The sequence below is a fragment of the Ambystoma mexicanum genome, chromosome 11, assembly GCF_040938575.1.
Source record: "Ambystoma mexicanum isolate Mex_15411 chromosome 11, UKY_AmexF1_1, whole genome shotgun sequence".
NCBI classification, from domain to species: domain Eukaryota; kingdom Metazoa; phylum Chordata; class Amphibia; order Caudata; family Ambystomatidae; genus Ambystoma; species Ambystoma mexicanum.
Genome location: NC_090934.1, coordinates 1,282,129,120 through 1,282,156,838, shown reverse-complemented (window position 1 = coordinate 1,282,156,838; position 27,719 = coordinate 1,282,129,120). Strand labels below are relative to the sequence as shown.

Here is a 27,719-nt window from a genome sequence, read left to right as displayed (position 1 = left end):
ATGCCCTGGAACCCCTCTGCACTGCGGGACTGTCTCTGTATCCCTACAGCCCCCCCCTTTCCCAGCACTTGTTCTGCACTTACCTTGCACTTGCCACCAGCTGGCCCTATTTATTTATTACTTTACGCCACTTACCTTGTACTGCACTTCCCCCCTCCCCTTCCCCTTGCACTTTTCCCCCTCCCCCACCCCTGCACTTGCGCGATCTGAATGACACCTGGCCTAGTAGGATCGTTGTCTGTCTCCCCTTGTTCCTCCCCGCCTCGTCGCGCCTTGAAACACCTGTGTATAGGCGCGTTACAAATGCCATATCATATCATATCATGATGTTTGCCACACTGTTCCGCAGTCAAATTTAGTAAATTCAGAATCTCTGCTTAAGGGTGGCAAATCATTGACTCATGAGGTTAGCAGTGCCCAAAACCGTGTTCTTTTCAACTTGCCCGTAGCTCAGTGGGACAGAAATTGCAGTTGATGCAGGGCTTGATGGGCCTGCTGTGGACAATGCCACTAGCCTCTCTCTTCAATTTATCAGCTGGAACACCTACGGCTTTGCACATCTGAATGACAATGCCAAAGCCTGGTCCCAACTGAAGACTAACACTGTTATGTTCCTTCAGGAATCCTGGCTAACCAAATGTCCCTGTTTATACGGATACAACATTTTTCATCAAGCAGCTATTTCAGGGGAAACAGGCAGACCCTCTGGTGGGATAATCATAGCAATTCGAACTGAGCACGCCCTGAAAGTCATGAAGATTGCAAAAACTCTGTTTGGTGTCCTGGCTGTTGAAATGCACTCTGACAATCTGTGCGCTCCCATTCTTCTTGTGAACATATACTGGCATAAAGGAATAGCTGCAATAGACGACTTCTTAAAGATCTTATATACCAGTATAACACGATGGACGGCGCTAAACAAGGGGCGGCTCTATCTTAAGTTGCCGGAGATTTGAATGCGGTCTGCCCTTGGGCCCTGCCTGATGACGATTTTAACAGAGTGTCTGCTGGTCGTCTCTCGAAAGGCACAAGGGCACTAGCAGGCCTAGAATGGGCACTTACCATGCGCAGTTTGGATCTGTTCATGGTTAACAGGGATGACCTTCAGACTGGCACCAGAGCACCCACATGGCACAAGGGGAATAGTTGTTCGACCCATGATTACATATTTGTTGATCGCCTTTTATTGAATGCTTGTTCTGACTTTACCGTCTTTGAAAATGAATGGAGTGATCACAATATAATGATCAAAATTGATTTGATAGATGCCAGAGTCAATACTCATGGTCCTACTAACCTCAGAGTCAATAATGGAGGCAATATGCTGCGTTGGACGCACAATACCGCTAATAAACTAAACAAAGAACTCACTTCTTTGCTGTTAACCACATCATTTGAGTCAAAACTAATTTGCTTTGGGGTTGAAAACTAGGCAAAGACCATATTTGTGATTCTTGTCTAAAAGCCTATCTGACAAACCTAGTAAGGTTAACACCAAGTTGGGTTATCACTCGCATCAGTATAATGAACAGCTTGCCTCTAAAAAACGAGAAGTTAGAAGAGCGATTAGGTAAATTATGAACTCGCCGATTAAGCAACCTATTAAGGATTGTAAAATAAGAACAATAAAGCAGATGTATAGAAACTTCTGCAAAAAGATTAAAGCAAATTTAACACAGAATGATGCAGAAATAATGTTAAAATGGGAAAATATTCTCATCTCTTTTGGGATATTGTGAACGCAAAAAACTAATCCCCAATCTCGCTAACAGGTCAATGCAGTCCTAAACTGCCTGGGTTTCTCATTTTAAGTCTCTATTTGCAAGTAATACCTTGTCATTGGTAGACCCTCACGAGATACAAAGCAACCTTGTTGCTGCACTGTCCTTCCCAAAACCACATCCTGAAGAGATTTGGATGTTGATAAAGAGGTACCTGGCCCAAATGGACTTTATATTAATCTAGTGAAAAAAGATCCATACACATATCTTATCCATTCTATTTGCCAGTATCATTGACACGTTAGCGGTTCGTATTTCTTGGGGTTTGTCTCACATCGTTCCTGTCTACAAGAAAGACGAGAGGTCCGACCCTCTAATTTATTAACCAATCGCTCTACTAGACGTCAAAAGTAGGATTTTTGCAGAAGTTCTTTTGGCCCACTTGGAAAAATGTGTGAAGAAGACATGTAGATTAGATTGTTTCCAGACTGGTTTTCGACGTAGCCACTCCACCAAAGTCAGTGGAGCAGTTCTGCGTCAGCTACAAGAAGCTGCCTGGAGCTCTCATAACAAAAGAATCTATGTCACGTTGATAGACCCTTCTGCAGCATTTGACAAAGTGGACCGCAACTGGTTGTGGTCTAAATTGGCCAAATTGGGGGTCCCTGAAAGCCTTTTGCACCTGATTATTTGTCTATATTCCAACACTGCCATTTGCATTTGACTAAACCAAGCCGGACATCTTTCATGCAGCATTACAACTAACTAAGGTCTTAGACAAGGGTGTGTGTTAGCTGCCTGTCTTTTTTACCTGTACGTCTGACATCAGCGAGACACTCAACCCAGCTGCATTAATTCCCCCTTTGTTTGGCACCATAAAAACCTTGTGGATGGCCTACGCGAGCGACTTTATGCTCTTTGATCAGGCCAAGATCATGATGCGTAGGTTACTACTACCTTTTACTAAATATGCAAAGGATAATGCCTTAGTTATTGTCCCCCTAAAAACAAAAATGATGGTGTTGTCCAGGGATAGAAAACACAATACTGCCAAATGACTGTTGCAGACAAAGGAATTGGAAGTGGTTTTGAGTCTGACATTTCTAGGCTTCCACTTCACGTCAAGACCCAATTTTGCTGCCATTGAGGCTTCAGTAATCTGCAAAGCAAAAAACATAACTAACCAACTGTCTCTAATTGATAGAAAATATAGAATTTATTCTATTAGAACAACTTTAAAATTCTACATGGCGAAGGTAATTCCAAAGTTGACCTACGGGATGGAATATGGACAAACAAACCTCAAATTTTGTTAGGCACTTTAGAAGGTAAAATGTGGAGACTGATTCTGCGAGTTCCTAACGCAGTCCCAATAGCAGCTATAACATTCAAATTAGGTCTTTTCTCATTAAAAGCTCATGTGCAGTGGCAGATGCTGCTTCTATATCATAAAATTCTTACATCTGATCAAGGTTCCTTATATTCAGAAGCCAAGGTTGTCTGTCATTATTCATCCGGTTTTCTGTTCAACCTGAAATCTCACTGTGAATCACTACTTTCCAACTTACGGCTTGAGACAGCAACTCTGAAACTCACGTTGGTCAAGGTTAAAGCTGCCCTATATGACCAAGATTGGATTGAAACAACCGATGCACTTCATGGTTTTCCTTCTTTAGATCATTTGTCAAATGAATACAAGCGTAGAGGTTTGGTTGCCCCCTTTCTCCTGATATTTCCATATAGACATTATCGATCAATGATATTGTCATACTCTGTCGGGTCTATTGATGGTCCAGAAAACCAAACAGACCCTTCGCCACTGAAGAAAATAGACTTTCTTCCCGAGAGCTCAGCTTGCAGGATTGTAAAACCTGTCAGGCCAAGGGCTCAGGCAAAAAGGCAGGATGCACAGCAGAGCTAGATGGAGGAAAACAAGGCAATCATTACATACCGTTGTTCTGTGATGGCTAAATACGTCATTCACCCTCTTCCCCCCAATATCCACAAGCTTACCTGTGATAATCCCTTGATCAGCGATGCACCTACTTGTGATGAACACAAGATGTAGAAAGGGTCAATGGTTCAACCCAGGCTGGGAGGAGTCCGGAAGAAAACAGGCACCACTGTTGTTCCTGAAGCAGGACTGGAGTATCCCTAACCCGGGCGGAACGAGGGCGCAGCTAGGGGGTAACAGGAAGTAATCCACAAAAATCTATGCAGAGAGTCTGTGTTTGCGTTCCAACAGAACAAAGCACCACCCTTCCTATGCAGCAGAGCGTCCAAGGAGGTAAGGGCAGTGGAAACCAGGAGCACAAAAGGTACAGAGCATCACCCTTCCTAAGCAGCAGAGCGTCCAGGGAGGTAAGGGTAATGTAATCCGGGAGCACAAAAAGTACAAAGCACCTCCCTTCCTAAGCAGCATAGCGTCCAGGGAGGTAAGGGCAGTGTCTGTAACCAGAGGGGCGCAAAGGGAAAATATATTTAGAACATTACCAATAAAGCATCCTCAGCGAAAGCACAAGTAGCTGAAAGCTGGGGATGCTGAAGCGCTCAAACTCTCGAGGGTGGAGGCGCCAGAGTAAACGCAGGGAGGGTCGGGGAGTCGGAAAAGGGGGCTAGTAACCAGAACACATTCGACGTGCAAAAGGCAGTCCTTGATAGCAATCTGAAGTCAGAGGCACGTAACAGGCTAATACACTGAGGCGTCAAGGCAGAACAAAATCCTGGGCGGGAGTCAGGAGGCAAGCCGGGTCCAAGTACCAGATAAGCAAGAGACGAGGAAATTTCACAGAAAACAAACGCTGCTTGCCATAACAATGGTTTAGGAGCAACAGTGTTTGGGGGGGTGTGGCCTAAGTAGGAAGCATAAAACAAAGTGAAGCGTGAAACGCAGGAGAGCCAGCGTTCCATGGACGCATGTAGCGCGGGTCCCGTTGGGAACCGTAGTGCCCTAAGGAAGTCGTCGCGAACATTGCTGTAGGCGCTAGGGCAGACACCACGTCCTTCTCCCATAGACGTGAGAGAAACGTGGAGTTCTCGTAGGCATGACAGATATTCCATTTACGTTGGAATCTACTTCATACTAAGGAGATTCTTATCAGGAGGGGTGCCATTAACCCATTGGATTTTGTTTGTAGATTCTGTAATGATAATGACATCACAGAGAATGCTAGACATTTGTTTATGGTCTGTCCAGGCCTGCACTTTGAACGGCTTTCGTATTTTAACAGAATTGTGGGCGTTAACAAACATTTTGACCTAATTGAACTGTGGAAAGGATTTTGAGCCCGACATCATTAGCTGATGTAGGGGCAGTTGCAGCATTCGTCAAGTCATGGCAAATCGCAATTGTTAAAGAATGATTTAAAAAAAATGTCTTTAATTAAGTGTTCAGACAATCTTATTTTGTTTATTATAATTTAGACATTGTTTTTAAGATGTTTTATACTAAGTGCATTTTCCTTTACCTCTTGCTTGTTTTCTTATGTCAGATGGAATTTGTGTTAGATACTAATGTAGTATTTTAGAGACTTTATTGTGTTATTTTTGGAAAGGTTTTCTTTTAAACCATGCACAAATAAAAAAAAGAAAAAAAGATCCTAACATACTCTCAGGAATATCCCCAAGACTAAGGCCCAGAAAGTCACCTGTGGTCGCCCCTTCTGGGAATTATCCTAACACCTCCCTTAGATTCCAATCTTAGATTCCAAGACATCCTCCACCAGTCCTCCGCTCCCGTCTTTCTCTATATTCAGCCCCAGTTATTTACCTATCTCCCTTTCGATTTTCATGCCACTCTTCACTTCTAAGAGACACCTTCCCTACCCCCTGCCAGTCTTCCTCCTTGACCTCGTGTCAGTGGACCTTACAAATGTACCCCTCGAATACCCCTCTTCCCCAAGACCAGTCCCATTGTCGCATCCCACGTTGGGAGGAGGGCCTTGTTCGTCTTTCTCCATGCTCCTCTTCTTCCTCCACATTCAGCAATGCCAGCCCTTCCGCATGTGATATTTTGCGATGTTGTTCTAGTCGCTTAGCAAGAATTTTAGCATAAATCTTTAAGTCTGAATTGATGAGAGAGATGGGTCGGTAGTTTTTAATTATCAGTGGATTTTTGTCGGTCTTGGGAAAGAGTATTATGAGGGCCTCACCAAATGATTCAGGGCTTTGTCCAATTTCAACAAAATAGGAATATAATTCTGAAAGTTTAATTGCAATAGAATCAATGAAAGTTTTATAAAAATCGCAAGTGAATCCATCCGGGCCAGGGGCTTTGTTGGGTTTAAGATCAAGTATGGCTTGTTTGATTTCACTAAGGGAAATGGGGGTCTCAATAGGGGATAATCCAAGCGGTTCGGAGAGATTCACTGTCTTGTTTACTTCGAGGAAAGAGTTGATATCAGGGGTATATAAATTAGTGTAGAAATCAAGAGAAGCATTGTTTGTCTTTTGGGTTGGTTAATATGTTACCTTCAAATGAGATTATATGGGTTATATTGGATTTTTCTTTCTTCTTCTTAAGATATGAGGCTAACATTTTGCTAGCTTTTTTTTATCCATTGTGGAATTTGGTTCGGGATCTGAGAATGGAATTAGCAGCTTTATCAGTGCAGATGTGATTGAATTCAATGTGTTTAACCATAAGGGCTTTCATGATGTTAGGGTCGGGTTTGCATAATAGGATTGCTCAAGGCATTTTATTTAGGCTAAAAGGGAGTTAGGAGTGTATTCAGTTTGCCGTTTTTTGATAGCAACAAATTGGATTATGAATCCACAGAGGTAAGCATTAAAAGCATCCCAGTTGTTGTGCATAGATGTGTGTTCAGGACGATTATTAAAGAAGAATTCATTAATGAAGGCATTATTTTTCTTTATAAAGGACTGATTTTTAAGAAGGAATTAATTAATTATCCATCTAGGAGACAATTTATTGGAGGGAGCCCATTCATGAGTGGTGGATACTGGGGCATGATCAGAGATGGTTATGGGACTGATTTCAGAGGTTAAAATGGAAGAAGTTAAAGAAGAGTTAACAAAAATGTAATCTAGTCTGGAAAAAGGCTGGCGAGGTGGGGAAAGAATGTAAAAGCTTTAGTTTCTGGATGACCGAAGTGCCATGAGTCAATTAAATTGACATTTTGTAACAGATTTAAGAAGCTGTTGCGAGCTTTTGTTGGTAAAATTCAAGGAGGATTTACAGTCAAGGGCAAAGTAAAAAATCTGATTAATGTCACCACAAAACACGAGCTTGTCAGGATTCTTCTGTGAACATTTTGTAATAAAATTGGACCAAAAAGAGGGATTGGGAGTATTGGGGCCATAAACATTAACAATGATAACAGGTACGTTATTAATGATTGCGTCCACAATTATCCATCGGCTTTCTGGGACTTTTTCTTCTTCAATTAAAGAGAAATTCAAATGCTCATTGATTAGTATAAAAACTCCACCTTTCTTATCTAAAGCATTAGAAAAAGTGTATGACTGATCCAAGGGGCTCTAATCTTAAGTTTTTCGCTGTCTGAACTCAAATGTGTTTCTTGGAAACACACAAAATCAAGTTTTTGCTTAGCAAGTTGGGAAATAATCTTGCTCCGTTTGATAGGGTGACCTAGCCCTTTCACATTCCAAGTAGTAAATTAAATAGACATTACGAGAGATAAGTAAAATAATGTTAATAACAGGATAATAAGCAGAGGATAATGAAACATTAAAATACTCCCATAAGTTTGATCTAAAGAAATTCAGGACGTCAATGGAATAACCAAAACTAAATGTAATGGTAGCAATGAATTGAGAGGGAAAAAACAAAAGGATGGGTAAACGACAAAAGAGAGAAGAACATAAGATTGCACATGTTGGAAAAAAGGGATACATACAAATAAGTAATGACAGAAGGGTACAAATGAGGTTAGCAAGAAAGTATGTGAGCAAGAGTATCATGGGGGATACCAGAGTACAGAGAGGGATTAGGTATAGGTGAAGAGAAACAAGAGCATGTGGTGATAGTAATGTTTAAGTTGAATAGTCATGAACATTCAAACTAACCATTAAACTACAATAACATGGAACCAAATAATTAAATAGGCGGTAAAATTGCAAGTTAGATAAGACAAACCATGACGTATCATCCAGTATTAGAACAAATCAAGTTTGTAAAGAGGAGAGAGAAGGATCTGTTAATTTAATGGGAGATCTTGATTTATCCCTCGGATGAGTTTAAATGGATGGAGCATAAAATGGGATTGAAGAAGTTGATCCACTCCGTTTGGGTGTATATTTGATGCGCTGGTTCTTGGGTGTCTTGAAATTTGGCGAATAAAGCGGGGGATCTGATTTGGAAGTATTAACCAGAGGATTCAGCAAGGTGGTATCCATTGGTGATGTTTGAAGAAAATTGTGAAGATCGTTTGGATCCATAAATTCTTTAGTAGGGCCATCCGGAATGGTAATAATCATCTTTGCGTGATCTAACAAGCCATACCTGATAAGAGATTTCAAAAGAGGTCTCATATCTACGAATCTTTTCCTTTTAGTTTGGGTAATCCTAGAGAAATCTGAAGAAATTAAGATTCTATTGTTCTGGAAGAGGATGGGGGAATTTATCATGGCTGCTAGTAGGATTTGACGTGCTTGCTGGTGATGTAGGAAGCAAGCAATGAAGGGTCTTGGTGAGGTGTTGTTGCTGGAAAATCTAGGTCTAATTCTATGAGTACATTGCAGTTCCAAAGGAGGTGAGAACGTGATCCCTAGGGCAGAAGGAATCCAATTGACAAGAAAGGTGATTGGAACATCTCCTTCTATTTTTCAGGGATCCTATAGAAGCAGAGGTTATGCCTGTGATTCCTTTCTCCTAATTCAGTGACTTAATTTTCCAGTTGCACAAGTCTTACTTGCATGTTCTTGAGGCACGCACTCTATTCTCCACAATACCAATTCTCTCTTCTGTTTCATCAAGTGTTCCTGACAATGTTTTGATGACGTTTTTGAAATCTTTAAATTCTTCTTGCATGGATGAGGAGCGGGAATCTAACGTGAAATAGATGCCTGAATATTGCCAAGTTCTTCTAGAATGTTTTCCATACAGGAATTGAATGGTGTGTTATCAAGATATGTCATAGTTGCAATATGTTGAATTGAGTTGAAGTAAAGTAGTCTGTGAATGATTTGACGGTGAGAGTGGGCAGCGGAATGAAAGCTTCCACGTCAAAGGAGGTAAGCCTAAAGGACAGTCATTAATTGAGTCAGTGGGGCCAAAGATATGGAGATGATAGATACCGCCTGAATTTATGGCAGAATTAAGATGCGCCGGAATCTTGTAAAAGGAAAAAGTAGAATGTTCCAAGAACACTGTAAAAGACGATGAGCAGACAATTAGGTAAAATGTCTTGGTATTCATCATAGCATGCATAGGGTTGTGAAACCAAGATTTTAGGTGATTCTCATGTGCAAGCTGGTATTCTTGTCAGGCAGAGCTTCCATTAGCAATGAGATTGGAAATACCAGGTTGGAATTTACCAAAGACTAGAATAAGAATTAGATCTAGATGAGGCAAGAAGTTACTAAGAAGTGCTGCCCATTTATATTATGAAGTAAGTTGCCTCGACAGTACAGCAGCTGATCATCAATAATCTTAACTGTGCTATTTCACAAGAAAATTAAGATTAATTCATGTGTAAAGTTCTATGAATGCTGCTAGTGTACAAACATATTTATTTTCCTGCTGGCATGAATAAAGGAGGCTTAATCTTCCTGTTAATGTTAAACAGCACTTACGGCCTTTGTAGTGCAGGGATCGGTTATCCGACAGCAAGCATTCATCCAGTTTGTGTGTGCGGATCAGCTGACAAGACGCATCAGCGAGTCAGATGAGGTGAGGCTCCAGCTGCAGGCCTCGCCCACCGCTCCAGCCGAACAGTCAGACCTTGGTTCTCGGTCAGAGTCATATGAGGAAGTAAAACTAGTGGGGCTTCGGGATACCACAATGAAATCTTGCAGAAAGCAGTACCAAACAAATGCCCATGAAGAAAAGGCAGATCATCGAATAAAGAGACGTGATGCTTCAAGGAGGTTAGCCGGCAGGCGCCGTTAGGAGCTGTGTCAGAGTTATGGCAAGTATGCTTAGAAGCAATAGGAGGTTATAAACACATCCAGTATTTGAAGTTCAGTTCCGTTTTAAATGTTACTAACATGTAGTAGTTAGGAAAAGTAGAAAAAAGTAAAGCAGTAAGTTCATGATGTTTGAACGTTACCTCGGCGCTCGACATCTATACGGCCATCTCCGTTGCCACTTGGCCATGCCCCCCCATCATCTATAGAATTGTTAATACTGCCCTGATCTGAAAGGTAGATGGATATATTAATTAATTCAACAGATATAGGATCTGATTCCTGGATAGGATCTTGAGTCAGCGCGTCAATGCGCACCTCTTTTGCAGTTAAATAGGGCATTATGTTTTCATCAAAAGGTGCAGTAGGCTGAATTCACTTTTTGCTCTTTTTACTTATTTTCTTAGTGTTCCTTTTTGGTGGGTATTTTTTTAAATGTGGAGTTTTTAACATATTCCAACCTTCAAACTTCCGCACCCTCTCACCTCCCTTCCCAAATCCGGAGTGATTACATAAAACATCAAGTATATAGACCAGATTGCCAAACAATTATTTCCAAAATTCACATTTTCATGCAATACCTAAAATGCAAAGATTTTGAGGATAGTATCTAACATTGTAGTCTTTTTGTAAAACACTCAGGATCAAGTTCCAGTTTTGGGTGAATTTAGCGTCAATTTAGCATGAGCTCCCTGTATAGAGTTTGTTAACCATTCCAGTTCCAAAAAGTTGAAACCTTTTAAAGAGCCAATCGGTGAGTTGAGGTGGTTCTTTCAACTTCCATCTTTGGGCTATGCGCAGCAGAGCAGATCATTGTAATATAACAAAAATGTCAGTACTGGTCTAGAGCTCAGTCGAAGGTTCTCATCAAAGACCATCAAGACATGATCTCAAGGACCTAGGTACTTGCAAAGAAAACATTTTTACCATACATTTGTTAACCTCGTCCCAATACAATACTAATAATAAACAAACAAACAAACTGCTCCAAAGCTGGACAACTCCACCATATATGTTCCCAATCCGCTACCATTCCGCATTCCCACCAACATTTATCAGAGATAGATGGTACCATTCTCCGTAATCGAGGAGGTGTATAGTACCATTGCTCTAGTAGGTTGTACCAAAATTATCTCCGTTGGAGCGGCCTAGTAAATTTGGGTATCTTTTTCCATAATACCTCCCAGTTCTCTTCCGATACTTCCTCCCCCACGGTATTATGACATTGTTGTATATACATTATTGACACCCTAGGATTGGAGTCAACCAACAATAATTTTATATTCGAAATCAACGCTTTATTCCCACGATTAGAGGTTACAAATCTCTCAAAAGGTGTTAGATCTCTTACTGCAGCCTTCCTCACAGGTGGGGCCAAAATCCAGTGCTTAACTTGGAAATACTGGAACTGGGATGTTTCCCGCAGAGCAAGCTCTTGTTTGCATTGTATCAATGATTTGATGTAATTTCCCTGAAACATCTCTCTCAATCTCTCGCAACACACATGCCTCCACTCTTTAAATGCATTGTGATCGAGACCAGGGATGAATTGCGGATTATTGAACAAGGGCATAAGGGGGGAAGGGTATGTTGTTGGGTGATATTTTTTAACCACTATTCTCTATTGGCCCCGTAATCTCACTAAGATGTATATTAGGAGGTCAATCTGGATCTGTAGTCAAAGAACATCCCTAGGACATTGGCCTCTCCCAAAGTCTTCTCCATTGGTAACCATAGTTTCCCTGAATCCCCCATAGACCAGTCATTTAGGACCCTTATTTGTGCGGCTTGGTAATATTTCATAAAATTCAGGAGACCCCTCCCTGTTCAGTTGAAGTCATTAATTTGCATTGGGATACCCTTGGTGTTTTGTTGTACCAAATAAACTTGGACATTACTCTTTGCAGCTTCTGGAAGAATTCCACTGCAAACTGTATAGGTAATGCCTGAAAAAAATACAAAACCCTTCGGAGAGTAACCATTTTCACTGATTTGATCCTGCCTAACCAGGAAATGGTGTGGGGGGAGCCACCTTTAATAATTGTGTTTCAATACCCTTTAACAAGGGAGGATAGATAGCCACATATAACCCATTTATCGTTAAAGTTGTTGTAACCCCCAGCAACCTTATCCCTTCCTTCACCCACCCCAACTGTGTGCTTAACTTCAAAGATTTTATCTCCGCCGCCGATAGAGACAGGTTCAGGACCTCCGATTTAGCATTATTTATTTTCAGGCTTGCCACTATGCCCAACTGCGTAAGGGTCTGCTGCTATAAGGAGCATGTCATCTGCATATGCCATGATTTTATGCGAAATACCCCCAAAACATATTCCCCTGATATCCTGTGTCGGTCTAATCTTCGCGGGCAGTGGTTCTAAGGGTATTGCATACAATAAGGCTGACAAGGGGCACCCCTGTTTAGTCCTGCGTTGAAGCGAAATAGGGAGAGATAGTTACCCATTTACCAATAATCTCGCCGTAGGGAGTTTATAATTGGCCTGGATTTTGTCTATACATTTTGGGCCAAAACCCATCTTTCCCGTTGTGAGTAAAAGAAAAGACCACTCGACTAAATCGAATGCCTTTTCCACATCGAATGAGACAAGGACCGCCTGAATAGTTTTCTTCTCTGTTTTCCCTAGTATGCGACATACCCTCCGAATGTTATCGTGCATCTGCCGATGCTTTATAAATCCAGTTGGATCTGAATTTATTAAGAGGGATAAAAGGTCTTCCATCCTGTTGGCTAATATTTTAGTATACATTTTGGCATCGACATTTATTAAAGCGATCGGACAACATGACCCGCAACTGCTTGGGTCTTTGTCCGGTTTGGAGAACAGTACTATTTTCACTTCTTCCAAGTAATACCTCCTGATTGCACAAAGGAGTTATATAGCTTCATTCATTTTGGGGTTAGAATTTCGCTGTAGGTTTTATAAAAGGATGCCGGATAACCATCGGGTCGGGGGATTTATTCTCTGGTAATTCACCTATCACCCGATGAACCTCTGCTTGTGTGATTTCCGTTTCTAGTGCCTGACTTTCCAATAGCGTAAGCCTCGGAAGGGAGACCTTTTCCAAATATTCCCATTGAGCGTGCAGGTCTGGAGATTTGGATCGATAAAGATCTGAGTAAAAAAAATGAAATTGAGTAATAATATGGTCGGTTTCTGTAGTTATATCACCATTGGGGAGCCTAATCTGCTGTATAGTTTATGAAGCTACCCGCTGACCAAGCCGATTAGCTAGAAGACAATGGGTCTCATTCAGAACCTACCGGTCCGGAAACAAAGGTGCCGGTAAGGTTACCTGCACCATTGTTTCGGGACCAGCACACTACAACTCTGCGTTAACGGTGCCGGTGCTTCTGTCCCACAGAGTCCTATAGGACTCTATGGGAATGGGGATTAAAATGTACCGGTGCCTGACTTTCCGGGCCACCGGGGTTGTAATCCCCCGGTGTTACCGGGAAGTCAGGCGCCAGTAAATCATTACGGGTCTGGCGGCATGGCACCGGCACGGTTGCTGCCTGAGCCGTAATGAGGCCCAATCTGTTTATTGGCTTTTAGGTAATATTTTTTATTCAGATAAAGAAGGGATTTTTCAGCTTTTTTGTATGAAGAAGATTAAGCCTCCCAATGGCCGCCCTATATACCTTTTGAAACTTTGGGCCTGTATTCTTTTCCATCTGTGAGAGTACTTGTCGGACTTCCCATTCTAATTCTATTTCCAATGCCACCTTTTGCTTCTGTCTGATGGCCTCTTCCGCTATAAGGAGACCTTTCATTGTAGCCTTGAAGGCATCCTAGGTTACCCATATCGCTGTGTACCCCTTTTCATTAATTTCAAAGAAATCTCTAATATGTTCAGCAATATTCCCCCTAATAACTTGGTCTTGCAGTAATCCTAAGGTACATTTCCATGTCCATAACCGTGGCTTTTATTTCGGAACTGTCATCTCCGTGATAATCGACCCATGGTCTGATATTATTATAGTTTGTGTCTTGATTTGTGTTATTGTTCCTAAGAGCGTGAGCGAGGCCCAGACATAGGGCCTCATCACGAGTTGGGCTGTATTCCCGGCTGTAATACCGCTGACTGTAATATCCCTAGCACCGACCGGTCCGGCTGTATTACCGCCGGATCACGAGTTGGGTGTTAACGGTAAATCCCCATTCCCAATTGGGTCCATTGGATTCAATGGGGTATTTTCAGCGCTAATTATGCGGGCTAATACAGCCGGCGGTAATACAGCCGAGAACAGGGGATTTTCACCTCCAGAGAAAGGCTGGAGGTAAAACAGCCCATTTAGCACCCAACTCGTGATAGGGCCAGCCCTTAAATGCGGCTGTAATACCGTTACCACCGCATTTAAGGGCTACAGCCCAACTCGTGATGAGGCCCTATAGTCAGTACGTGGGAATGAACGATGCACATGCCAGTAATATGTGAAACCCCTGTCTGTCCCCCCAAGGGCAGCCCAAACATCTACTAGGGAAAGTTGTGTGAATTTCTGTTTTAAGGCCCTAGGGTGGGTTGAGTATGGTGTGTTTGTGTGCGCGATCTCGCACAGGGGACCCTGCTATATTGAGGTCTCCTAACATTAGTATTTCCCCTTCCGCAAACTCTTCCAGCAGCCCTAGGGTGGATTTCAGAAAACCTTCCTGACCTATGTTGGGGGCATATACTGAGGCCACCGTCAACTTGTTAACACCTACTTGCAAAATGGAGAATATATATCTACCCTCCTTGTGGATCTTGGAGCGTACTACTTTGATTAAAGTTCCCCTCTTAATGGCTGTGAGCACCCCGGCCACCTTCCCCTCAGCATTTGCCTGCAATATTAATGGATATTGACGCAGAGTTTACCTCTGTCCCCCCTCCGTATATGGGTCTCTTGGAGAGCCGCCAAGTCAGGTTGGTGGCGCCCCAATAGTTCTTCCACCTGCCTTCGTTTCTGTGGGGTATTGCGCCCCCTAATATTCAATGTTAAACACCTGAATTACGTGTACCTGTATCTATCCTCCATGGGGCCTCTATGCAAGCACATCTGTCTATCATCACATTTACATAGTACTACTGCCCCCCAGATTACAGCCCCAGAACTCCCGTTTCCCATCCCCTTTCCTCTCCCTTTTCCCCAATTTGCCCCAAACCCTTCCCCAGAAAGTTCCCTGGTGTGAGACACAGAAACTAGTGTCACCCGGGGGACAAATACCAGGCTGTGAGTCTCCTTCTACCCGAGGGGTGAGTGCGAGGTAGCGTACCAACCGCTTCTGTTACATGAACAGATGAAATCCACAATGTCTCTCTCTGTCACCATTCCTTTGTGAATCTTCGCTAGCTGGTTTAGCCCTGTGTTTAGTAGAGACCCTTCAATGTGCTCTCATTTCGCTGGTTATTCGAGGTTGGCCCTCTAAGTCTGGCTCTCCAGTCGTCTCTCTGTGCGCCTTTACGTTTCTTCAGTCATTGTTCAATTGTAGACCGTTCCCCAGTTGCAAGATCTACTTATCGTTTCCTGGATGCAAAGCCTACTTGACCCACGCTGCCAATCACCCTGCCAGCTTGGTCCACCAGCTATCAACGGATTCTAATGTAGGATGTTACCAGCTCTGTTTATGCCTCTTGCCTCAGCCGGCACTTACTGCTTATCCTCTACGTCAGGTGCACTGAACCTCTCATGTCACGCGGGAGCCTCCCACATAATCCCTCGCCGATAGTCTCAGCGCGTGCCGCTCCAGCTGCTTACTCATTTTGTAGGCGTCAGCCCAGGAGGCTCCATTCGGAAGGTGGTTTCTGCGAGAGGGAGAGAATCTGCTCTGCCGCTGGGACCACACCCAGTGGTGTTTCGTTGCCTTGCTTCTCTGCCTATCACTATGTGCCAAGCCTGTGCATGGGGTGCTGTCCTCACCAGGTCAAGAGGTGACGGTGTTGTGATTAGGCCGCCATTGCGGGACCTCTGGGGATGGTCCCTCTAACATCCCACTGTGTTCGAATGGCTCAGAGAGACCTTCCCAGCTCTGCTTTCTCTAGGTGGATATGGAGAGCCCTCACACACAACCTTACCATGCAGCAACCATCTTGGATCTCTTGGTGGGTATTTTGATAGATATGGAATTTGCTTCATCATTTCCAGTAATCGTCTCCTCTGGATAGGAGTCAGTCCTGTTCATTAAAAGGAGGCTTGCTCAATAATCTTAAAAACCTCCCTGGCCTACAACTATTATTATAAGTCTTTCATGTCATATTTTGGGATTTCTGGTACGTTTTTCTGCCACTCTCTTTATTATTATTATTTTTGCCACAGGTAAAACTGTTTCCTCAACAGTAGGGAGTTGAGACCCATAGATAGAGGCTACTTTGGTGATCATCAAGGCCCGTTTGCATTTTGCAGGAGATTAATTAAATATGATCCACATCTTGCAGGGCACTTGGCCCAGCATAGTTCATTTTTAAGTTGTTGCAAAATAGCCTCAATAGAGGATAGTCTCAGAGTAATATCCGTCCAGCTCCCGTTTCTGCAGCTTCATCTCATCTTTGATATCGTAGAGCCCAACAATGGAGTTCATAACAAAATGTAGGGCCATTGCCGACCTTGCACCTAATGTAGGCTGGGAATGGCGGCTGAGGCAGCTGAAGTGAAGAAATGCAACTCAGTGCCCTGGATGCCAAATGGAAGTGTCAGCAGGCATAAACCCCTTTATCCCAAAGAGCCTCTGAATATCTGGTTTTGGGGTGTTTGACCGTATGAAAAGTGACCGCTGCAAACTGACGGAAAAAAAACAGCCCACACAAAGTCTGTTCACTTTGCATATGGTCAAACACCATCACCCCAAAACCCCTTCCCTACTCACCTGCTCGCTCGATTGCATTCCCTCCTCAGTGTCTACTGTTCCACCTTTCATAACTTTCTCCCAAAACCTTTCTTCTTCCACATGTTCCTCCACCGCAACTTTAATTATCTCTCCAGATCTAACTTCATCCTCCCACCCCTTCTCTCTTCTTTTCAGCACAATCTCCTTCTCATATCTTAGCAACTTCACCTTCTCTGCATCACCTTTATCTCCACCAATTGATGTTTTCCCCTCCTCCTCCTCCTCTTCCTGTCACTTCTTAGCCTCTTGCCTCCATCACCTCCAAAATGCTCCTTGCATCATTTACCAATGCTCTCCACCCCCGCCCTCAAAAACCCACACTAACTAATTGGTTCTCTCTGTTTTATAGTTTTTTTTTCCTTTCTTCTTTCTCCACAGCTTGGGCTTCTTGCAGATGTTTGGGTCTCATTACAAGTTTGGTGGTATCTCGGCGGTAAATCTGCCGAGATACCACTGAACTGTAATACTGTTACCGCCACTTGGTCCGGCAGTATTACTGCTGGATTACAAGTGGTGGTGCTGGTGTTAGTCCCCATTAATTTTGAGTCCATAGGACTCTCTGGAGCATTTTGGCAGAATTATCACCGCAGTAATTCAGCCAGTGGTAATTCTGCCAAAATCAGGCAGAAAATTGGCAGATTTACCTCCAGCTTATAGCTGGAGGTGGATCCTCCAACTTTACGGCCCAAATCATAGTTGGGCAGTGCGGTAATGCGGCAGTATACAGTAATACCACTGCATTTTACCCCCACCTCCCAAGTTGTAATGAGGACCTTTGTCGGGTTGGGATTGGCTGCCACTCCTGGATGCAGCAGCCCACATGGGGATGTAGGCCAGACCTCATTGTGCCTGTCCACCATCATGGATTACAATCTGCCACTCTGTTGTGTTGTATGTGCAAGACCCTGGTCTCAGGTTTCCCTAAGAGTGCGTACTCTATGCTAGGAATTTTTTTTGGGATCCCTAAATGTGCCAAGCATGGTGGCTCATGGTTAAGTGTCAACATTGTGTCTCCAGCAAGGGAACACTATGCCGGCAGACAATGAACTGTTAACATTGTACCACAGACTTGCAACATTGTGTTAAGTGTGGGTCTTCAGTGTAGTTGATTGGTGTCTTACTGGGGCTTGAAAGTGACTCTCATGATGCTGAGGTCAGGAAACGACAAACCTGCAACATTGTGATACATATACTCTGGTTACAGGGACACACTGTTTGTCCCCTCTCTGGTTTTCGGTCTGCCTAGGGAGAGCTCAGCCTTGCTTAGTTCGGGAGGGGGGGTCCATACCAGGCGTTTCTGTGACTGTCCCCTGACAAGCAGTGGGGACTAAGAGAGGGTGACTAGAAAATCCTTGCATGTACCTTCTGTGACGAATCTGAGGATGTTGTCACTTCTCCCCTAGGGGGAGACCTTTCCCATGGAGCCAGGTGGTGAGCCCACAGTACAATAGTCCCCCTGGGGGTGGTGCACTGAGGGATCGCATTGGGGAAGGAAGCCCCTTATGGGATGGGGGACGACCATTTTCAGAGAACGCAGTATAACCCTGCTTCAATACCACATCCTCTTTCCCCCTCTCTAGAGTCAATGTCTTTTGTTGTAAAGTCAGTCTACCTAACATACTTGACAAGACTAAAATACTAAAGAATACAAAGTATGTTAAACATGGTTTTTAACCAAGTACTGTGAAGAAGTCTGAGGATCACTCTAGAGAACCAGAGTGATCAGTCTAGCTTCTCGCGGTATGTGATTCAACGAAGCAGAGGGGTTTAAAGACAGCTCGGCTGAGACGCTAGGGAAATCTGCTCCTCAGAGGAGGAACTGTGGGAGCCGTGCACCAGCCGAGTAGTCGAGAGCCGAAAGGGAAGCTGTGTGCAGAGGAGGAGAAGGAGAACCCAAACATGGTCCATGATGGAAGGACTACTTGTGCTGCTTCCGAGTTGAACCTCTGAGTATCCCAGTGCCTGGCAAAGCGCCCGAGAGGGAGGACGTGCAGCCGGGAAGTGTCGGACACCTGCATAGCTGCTGCAGACCCCGCCGGTTACCCGAACGCAACCGGATCTTCGAAGAGACGCAGCTGCTCAGGAAGTTCCAGTACCTGAATGGAAGAGACAAATAGGTACGCGGGTTACCCGAGAGTTGCTAGAGGTCTGGGGAAGCAAGGGGGTGAAAGCAGAAGCTAACAAGAGGGTCTAGGACCCCTAGAAGTGATTGCGAGTCAGGGACCAGCAGCCATATGGAAATCAAAGTATAAGAAGGTCTAGGACCCAACAATAATCAAGATGAAGTAAGAGCAATATTATGTTTGGCAGCAGAGTGAACCAAACAGATACGATAATGAATTGCGAGTCTGGGACCCGCACCCATATGAGAAGCCAAGAATAAGAGTGTCTGGGACCCTGATTGTACAAGAAGCATACAAGGAAGAGTTATCTGCTTGGCAGGGGAGTAAGCCATGCAGATACAATGCTACATTGGCAGTCTGGGACCTGCACCCATATGAGAGACAAGAACCTAAAGTAACAAGGAATAAGAGGGGCTGGTACCTTGTGAGAGAAAGAGAGACAGTCCATGAGAGGATAGTTGCTTGGCAGGAGAGTAATCCAAGTCACCCAATGAGTGTTTGATAGTAAGTGGGTCAAGAAACTTGTATCTGAAAGAGACAATTTAAAAAGGAATCCTACGCTTGGTAGGGAAGTGTGCCAAGTTGTTGGGATAAAGAACTGTGAATCTGAGAAGCATATTCTTGTGAATTATCCAGTGACATTTGCATAAGAAAGTACAGGGCTCGGGAGCCCAAAAGGAAGGAAAGTGGAATACGTGGCAGTTTAGGGGAAAGGAACACAACCCTAGCTTTGAGGGTGTTCTATTTGTGAACTTTGTTTAATTCGTCAGTTTTGGATTACCTGAGAGACTCTGAACTTTTCTGTTGCTTGGACCTACTATGAACACTTTACGTTGGGAAGAGATCATCCTTCCACAGTTGATTTAAGTTATTGGTGTTCAGTGCCGAGGTAGGCTTTTGAGACACAACAGTGACAAGACTTTTTAGTTTTGGACATCCTGACAATTTCACTAGTTTTCTTTGAGGCATGGAAACCCCTCTTCGCTTTAGGGATAGAGAGGCATTTTCCCAACCCTTTCTTTATCAATACAAGTTTGTACCCAAAAATATGCCACCATTGCGTCTGAGCCTTACTTCTGTTCCTTTACACTTCCTGGAGAACATCATTCACTGTTTCAGGGAGGCTCCCAACCCTATTTTCATCCCAGTGACAGTACCAAGAGTCACGCAAGTACATCGACACACAATCTCCTGAATGAATGTCGCAGACTGTTTTTCTGTGTGTATATTTCCAAATAATAGATGTTTTTGTAGTTGAGGCAAATGTTTTATTCATTTGGTAGAAGCAGATTTCTTTTGCGGTAACCTTCTAAGGAGTCATTGTTCCAACTCTGATGCACTAATATCTACCAATCAGTGTCCCATGCACTTCCAATTCAATTATGTTTTTAATCAAACATATTAAGTCCAGATAAATAAACATTGAGAGGGCCAGAAGTATGTATGTAATAATCACTTGAGGATGTGGAGATGCCAATCTACACATCCTCAAGTGTTGTGTAGCTTGTATCTGACTGAAAACATAACAATAACATTAAAATGGAGCGCAAACTGGGCATATTTTTGAATTGACACAACTTAGTTGTATATCTAAGCGCCTGCTTCTGCTAGTTCCTCTCTTTACCCCTCGCCCTCCCTTCTGTAAACATGGTTCTCTTATACCTGCCATTCTGGGTTGAACTGGGACAAAAATTAGGCCTTGGCGCAAAACAGTGGTGCATACTTTTGAATTGCTGTTTGCTACTTTTTGCAAAAAACTTGTTTAGGTTTTGGAAGTATTATTATTAGGTAGTTTTTGAACGCTGACCTAGCTTCGATAAAGCAACGGAGTGCTTTACAATCATAGGGGAAGAACACAGTGAGTGAAGCAGAGAAACAAAAAAGGGAGCTAATGGGAGGAAAATTGGCAGCAAGCGAGCTACGAGCAACCAGGGTGGGAGATAGTGGGGAACAGATTACTGAGTCTCAGGTAGGGTGGGGAGTGCAGGGTTATGGACATAGGTGTTAAGGAGGAGCCATTCCTTGAAGAGGTCTTGAGTTATTTCCTGAACTGTAGAAGTGATGGGGAACGTCTGATGTTGACGGGGAAGAGGTTCCAGAGTCTTGGAGCGTGGACCGCAAATACCTGTCTTCTGGTTCTTTCCTTCCTGCAGCGGCAGATTTCAAGTTTGCACATGTCCTTGCTTCTGGTGGATTGCAGCCTTCCGGAGATGCTGAGTTTCTCAGTGAGGTATCTTGGGGACGTCAGGGTGACTGTTTTGTAGATAATGCAACAGGATCTGAAGATGATACTGGCTTGCAGTGGGAACCATAGGGTTCAATGGGAATGAGGAGGATGCTAACAATGGGCCCGTTAATGACGGGCCCGTTGTTAGCATCCTGGACTGCTAGCGGGACCCGCTAAGGATGCCTGGTCTGACCAGGCGTTCCTTAGCGGGTCCCGCAGTAGTACTGGTAATAGGGCAGCCCGTAATTAACGGTGCTGGTCGCGTACCGGCACCGTTCATTATGGGACCGCCAGGGTCGTAATGAGGCCCTTTATATTAGGAAACTGCTAAGAAAATGGGATAAGCAATCAAAATCGGAAATCGTTTTTTGGGATAGGAAACAAATACACACAACAGATGGGAAACTGAGGAGTAGGGATGACTCTTTATAGGATGGTGATATGGTTTTTTAATGGGAAATGTAAATCAGATTTTTAAAAGAAGGCAAAATACACGGGTAAGATCGGTTTTGGTAGCACAATGATTAGTTCTACTGAAACTATAGTTTAAGGCTATAATTAGTAAAAACACTCGACAAAATTGTTACTTTCGAAGTGCAGCAATAATGAACATGAATTTTCAATGGGGAATTAATTAATTTATTCCAAATGATACTAGGGACTTACACAGGTAACCGAAGGAAATAGAAAAGAAATATTCTAGCAGATATAGACTAAACCGATTGTTCTAGGACAAGGGTGAACATAGGATACTGGCAATTTGGAAAATGACTAGGGTTTTTATGGGATTTTAATAGGGTGTGAACAGGATGCAAGATAAAATAGTAGGATATGCAGTTTTTGGGTACTGGGTGATGGGATACTTACAAGGCAAGCTTGGGTTTGGTCATTTGGACAGCCAGCAGGGTCTCTAGACGGCGGGCCACGGATCTGGTCACGGGCAAAGGGGTCAAGAGATCTGGTTACTAGGTCAGCTGGGCGCTCCTGGTTGGGAACAGCTGGGCAAAGTCTGGTCACTGTGGACAGTGGAATGGGTCAACTGGGCAAAAGGTCTGGTCACTGGATTCTCCTAAAGAGGATCAGCTGCCTTTCATCCTTTCTCCCTGGATTATTGGGATGAATGTGGTTCTGGATAGGCGGTTCTGCCTGGATCTGGGTCAGCTGCTTCTGGACCTGGTTCAGATTTTTGGAATCTTGCAGGGTGAATTTTGAATGTTGAATCCCCCTATGTCTCCCTGTCTTACCCCTTATATAGCCAGAATGACATCAGAGAATTTTACAATATGTGCAGCAGTACCCTGGACTTTTTTTTATGACTCCCTTTGTCTCACAAGCCTATTTTTCACAAAAGTGGGTTATGGAGCAAAACTTCATATTTACAATGGCCACCCTCATAAATGTCAGATAGGCAGATCCCATATTTCACAAGGCATATGCTGGTTCGAACGCCAGTTCTGTGAGATGTTGCCTCGTCCTTGGGCACAGTTTCACCGTTTTCAGGAGAAACATATTATCTACAATTCTGCAAATAGCTACACATATGCATAAGAGTATTTGGCATGGATTCCTCAAGTTTAATATCTGTACCATTTATGCTTCCACCAGAAATGCATTTTTTCTGCCATTTCATTTCACCACGTGCCAGAGAGATGTACATAGTCTTATTGTGCTTGTCCAAAAATCACATTAACACTGTCATAATTTCACATTACTGCTTATTCAGATTGCAGAGAAAAATGTCTTAAAGTATAAATGTCCTGCATTGTCAATGAGGTGGATTTGCCAAAGATGCGGGCGGTGCTGCCACCCCCACAATCCAAATTGTCTGGGTCAGCTTGCACAAGTGTTTCCATGATTCCCATTTGAAGTGCTCCAGTGGATACTGGGAATGAATGCAGAGGAAATCACACCTATGAGGCAAAACACAGGGCTTCACCCCCATTCTTTGTCCTTGGTAGCAGTTCTGCCTGGCAGCCTGGCAGAACCTGTAATTATCACACTGTCAGGTCCGTGAGAACAGAGCACATGCCATTGCAGTATCAGTTCACAGGGAGGTGCGACATTGGCCTTGCTGCCAAACATGTTTGACAGAAATTCCTGGGCCTCAGCCAGGATTATTTGTCTTTTGGGGGGAAAAACAGAGCACCATATAAATATCTTTGCAGCCCCTCTCCTAACATGTACAATTGTGTTTCTGTGCGAGCTACAGTATTATTTCACATTTCGCTTTCCCAAGGTCATTTTCTACTTTGCAACAACAGATTTACACATGTTAATTTATTTTCTCATGTTCCTTTCACAGAATGCGTTTTTCTCGCACACAGCATTTTCTTACTTTCTGAAAGGCTTTTTATAGATCTGGTCAGTTTCTGGACACAGAGATATGCTTGAAATGGTTTCTTGGTAATTGCCAAAATAAAACCAAGCCGTGCAGACTTGAAGCAGAATTCTTTTGCTTTTCCTGGACTTTACTGATGAAACAATGCCGTTCTGAGAGGGATGTCTTTATTTGATGTTGTTCAAAATGAAATATATAGACAGGGCTGTGTTTTAATAGAATAAAACCTTGTGATGTTAAAAATAAAAGAAGCACCAGTGCAATGCCGTTTTTTAAATCCAGGTCATTTTCTTGTGCAGCCTTGAATGTTTAAATGACAGAACAGCAAGGCACAGCCTTTCTGAATTTTAGTTGTTTTCTCTGGATTCCCGTGAATGAAAACAAAATGCAACTATTCTTGGAGTGGCTGTGTTCAACTCTCGTACCATACGTGATCAGCAGACATAAGCACAACCGGTTTTGGCTGACTGCTGAAATGCAGTATTCTTAGGCTTTAAATGTACCCCACACAGGGTAGTCACCAGAAGGCCTTCAAAAAGGGCATAGCCACCATCCAGGTGGAAGAGGAACAAGGCTTGGACAGCGGATCTGAAGTTGTTTTCTGGGATGAAGGGCTTGATTTTCCACAGGAGAGAAAGTAGTGACAAATGGTGCATTTAGAAGCGTGATGGGCCAGCAAAATTGCCCACAACTATCAGCTGCAAAGTGCACTAAATGATTAAATTGGCCCAAACACAGCTAGCAAGAAATCATGCGGCAGTTGTTCTGCAGAAGATTACAAAATCGCAATCTGTTTCCACAAATATAAATGTAGGACTTTTCACAATAAGGATATAAAATGTGTACACTCAAAAATTGAGACTAAGGACATGTAACTAAAATGCAAAGACAATTGTACAGCACAATAATTTGTGTTTACATATAGTTAAGGATCAAAGGGAACCCTTCCTTGTATGGACAGATGAGTACATTTATGTCTTAATAATTAGCAAAGGTTGGTTACAAGGAAGACCATTCTATGAGGCCCTAAAGAAGCATGCACACAAAGTGAATCGTAAGCCTAGGAGTGTAAAACATGTGTTGGCCACCTGAACATTGATATTATTAAAGGAGTATATGATCATCATGTTGTTATTTATGATCAATTATCACTAGGAAGACAGATTAGAAACAGGACAAATTAATATATAACTGGATTGAAAGGAATTATATATTGTGCCTAATAGTGGTATCAGCACATTATCTTTTTAAGATTTTGATTTAGTTTTAATATATCTCTTTTTTAGGTTTAATGCATTGTGGAATGAAATAACTGTCAAAATACAAATGTTTCAATTCATTAGTGTTATTTTATAGGTCAAGTGCAATGCTCTATATAACACACCTGTGCAGTTTTAGTGTAAACTACCTTCACATTTCCCTAAATGTGTGAAACATTATTCTGGTTATTGTGACAAATCCTTGGATGTCGTCACTTTTCTCCGACGGGAAGACTCCAGAGAGGCGGGGCTGCTACCCAATAGTCCCCCTGGGGGTGGCACCCAGCTGGAGGATCTCATGGGGAGAGATTCCCCCTTGATGGACAAGGAGGACCATCCAAGGGAAATGCAGTATGCCAACCCTCCATCACCTCTACCCACCCTCCTATCTCTTCTCTCAACCCTCTGTAGCCCACACTTCCATTAGTTTCTGTAGCATTGATAATCCACTGGTAACTGGGTCGAGGAAGATTAGGAACGACTTTAGGAATACTTCCCTAGGAGATATTGGGATGAGGAGGACATGCAGAACAATGAAGAGTCTTCAAGAGAACGCGCATACATGTACTTGTTTTTTATGAAGGCAAGTTATAAACAGACGAAGGACTCAACAAAGGGTCGAGGCCTCTCTGGAGGAACCGCAAGTGTGAAGGCGATGCAGCGGGAGAAGGAGCAGACCGGGACGCAGGAGGAGGAGCCAAGAAGTCTGAAGCCAGTCCAAGGAAGAGGATCAGCACGGCAAGCTGGCGGATGGAAGCTTCAGTCATTCCTGAAGCTTGGGTGGTGTGGAACAGTAAAGCCGCACAACTGAGGAGAAGTCAAAGACTGTGGAGCCGCCTCAGTTTTGCAGAAGTCTACGGAAGCCACAAGGAACTTGCGGCTGTTGAGTGATGCCCAGGAGACGCCCGAACCCATGCGTACCATGTACAACATTACACAAGTGGCTGGGAAGGCTTTGGGGACCCGATAAGGCTGTGGCAGATACCGAGGGACTGCGAAGTGCTGCCAAACTCATGCTGGGACTGGCAGTTAGTCCCAGGGAGTAAAGAAAACCAGACAGGGTTAATGGGCAGACTCAAATTGTGAGAAGGCAAGAGGAAGGTGGAGGATATCTTCCTTGTATCAGTATGTTCAGGAAGATTGAAGACCCAAATTGTGAGAGGCTGAGGGGAAGGTGGAGGGCATATTCCTCATCACATTATTTTCGGGAAGATTGAAGATTAAGGAAGAAAGGGTGGAAACTGTGGCAAAGAGCCTGAGAAGGGCCAGGGGATTGGAGACATTCCCCTTACTACGGTGAAGCTGCAAGCCAAGAGAGATCAGGGAAAGGAAGCAAACCCTCTGGTGTTGTGTACCGTGAAGCAAATCCAAGGAAGGCACAGAAAAGGGAGTCATTCCCCTGGCACTAACATACTGATAACAAGATATCTGGAGAAGGGAGTCATTCTCCGAGAACCCAATCGTGAAGAAAACTATAGACAATAAGGAATGTTGATGTTTGAGGTGGAACTTTATCTTTTGTGTTTGAACTGAGAACTTTACACCACCACAACCTGAACTGAGATCTGGGGAGTGAGTTTTTCTCTCAGGCGAGGTTCCCACCTGCAATTGAACTATGATCCATTGTCTAGAGGAAGTCAGCCATTCTTCTGGACCAAGAAGATCTGCTACCTCTTTAGTTTAGTTACAGGTCTGAGGGACAGAAGTAGGCATTTTGACATACGACAGTGGACTCTTTTTACTGAATCCTTAGTTGAGGCAGGGAAACCCCTCTTCGAGTTAGGGAGGGATAGGTTTCTTTTATCTACAATGAAGGTTTATGCCAACCATCATTCCACCTGTGTGTCAGTGTCCTCCTTCTGCACCCTAAAATAAGTCAATAACATTTGGGAGGTGTCACAAGCTGCACAAGTGGAACAAATTGAGGTTGACAGAAGGATACATTTCTTAATGCTTTATTTACACAGACAGGAACCCAGATTTGAATACATCTCTCTTTAAAGCATATCATGGTGAACAAATGATTCTCCTAAACAATTCTGGGTTTGGATAGTCTTTGCCCAGTGAATGAAGTCAAGGAGAGGACCCTTGCATTCATCTCAAGGCTGCAGATTAGTTGTTTCCCAAACCATCTTCAGATAAGCCTTGGGTACAGGCCATCCACAGGTCACCGCTCCAAGGCCAAGAACAGTCCATCAGTCTCCTCCATGAGTTAGAGGTACTGCTTCAGCTTTTTCCACCAAGAGTCTGATTCTCCAGGGTACAAGGACTGGGGTCCCTGCTACCTTCTAGTCCCCTTCCTGCTCTAGGGTCGTGGTCACAGGAACACTCTGATCCTGATGATCCTTATTGTGAGGGTGAACCATCTCGTACCTCCTGCCACGTCTAAAGAATGCCCTTAACAAGCCAGATTCCGCCAGAACCTTTCTGCACTTTCCTACGAGTAGAGGTATATGTTTTACTTCCACCACCGCAAACATTGCCAGATTTACTCCCCATCTAGCTTTCCTCTGTTCTCCAATCATATTATTTATATATATTGGGCCTATTCTCCTCTAACCTTCTCACTCTATCTCCCTTCAGGTGGTACTAACACCTCCAACTTCCTTAATATTCTCCTTCCAAAATCCAATCCTCACTTCCACATTGCATCCCCTCCTTTCTTGCTCCTCAATATTCTTCCCCTCCAAGTCTCGTCTCCATTTGGGGCACTAGCACCGCCTCCTCTCTCCTCAGTACACTTTCCCTCCAATCTCCAAATATCTCCTCATCTCTGCAGACCTCTTGCTTGTCAACATCCTCCAAATACCTTCCTCCAGCTCCTTCGCTAATGCCCGACGGTGCTAGACTGAACTTGCTGCCTTTCATAGGATGGACACCCATCCCCTTTGGTGGTGATAATGGACCTTGTTTGCACCTGGGCTATGTCGGCTGAGCCACTTTATGATTGGGTAGTTCTCAGAGGGTCAGCTAGTCAGCAAGGGTGTTGGCCTAAGCTTATTTTAAGGCCTGCCACCATTTTAGAATGGCCTCAAACGTGTGTTCTCTCTTTCAGTCTGGG

General features: G+C 43.6%; 1 protein-coding gene across 1 annotated transcript in view; it reads left to right on the top strand.

Moving 5' to 3' along the window:
• Window positions 1-27,719, top strand: part of LRRC49 (leucine rich repeat containing 49) — a 1,414,487-nt gene that overhangs the window by 1,194,456 nt on the left and 192,312 nt on the right. The gene's annotated exons all lie outside the window — the stretch shown is intronic.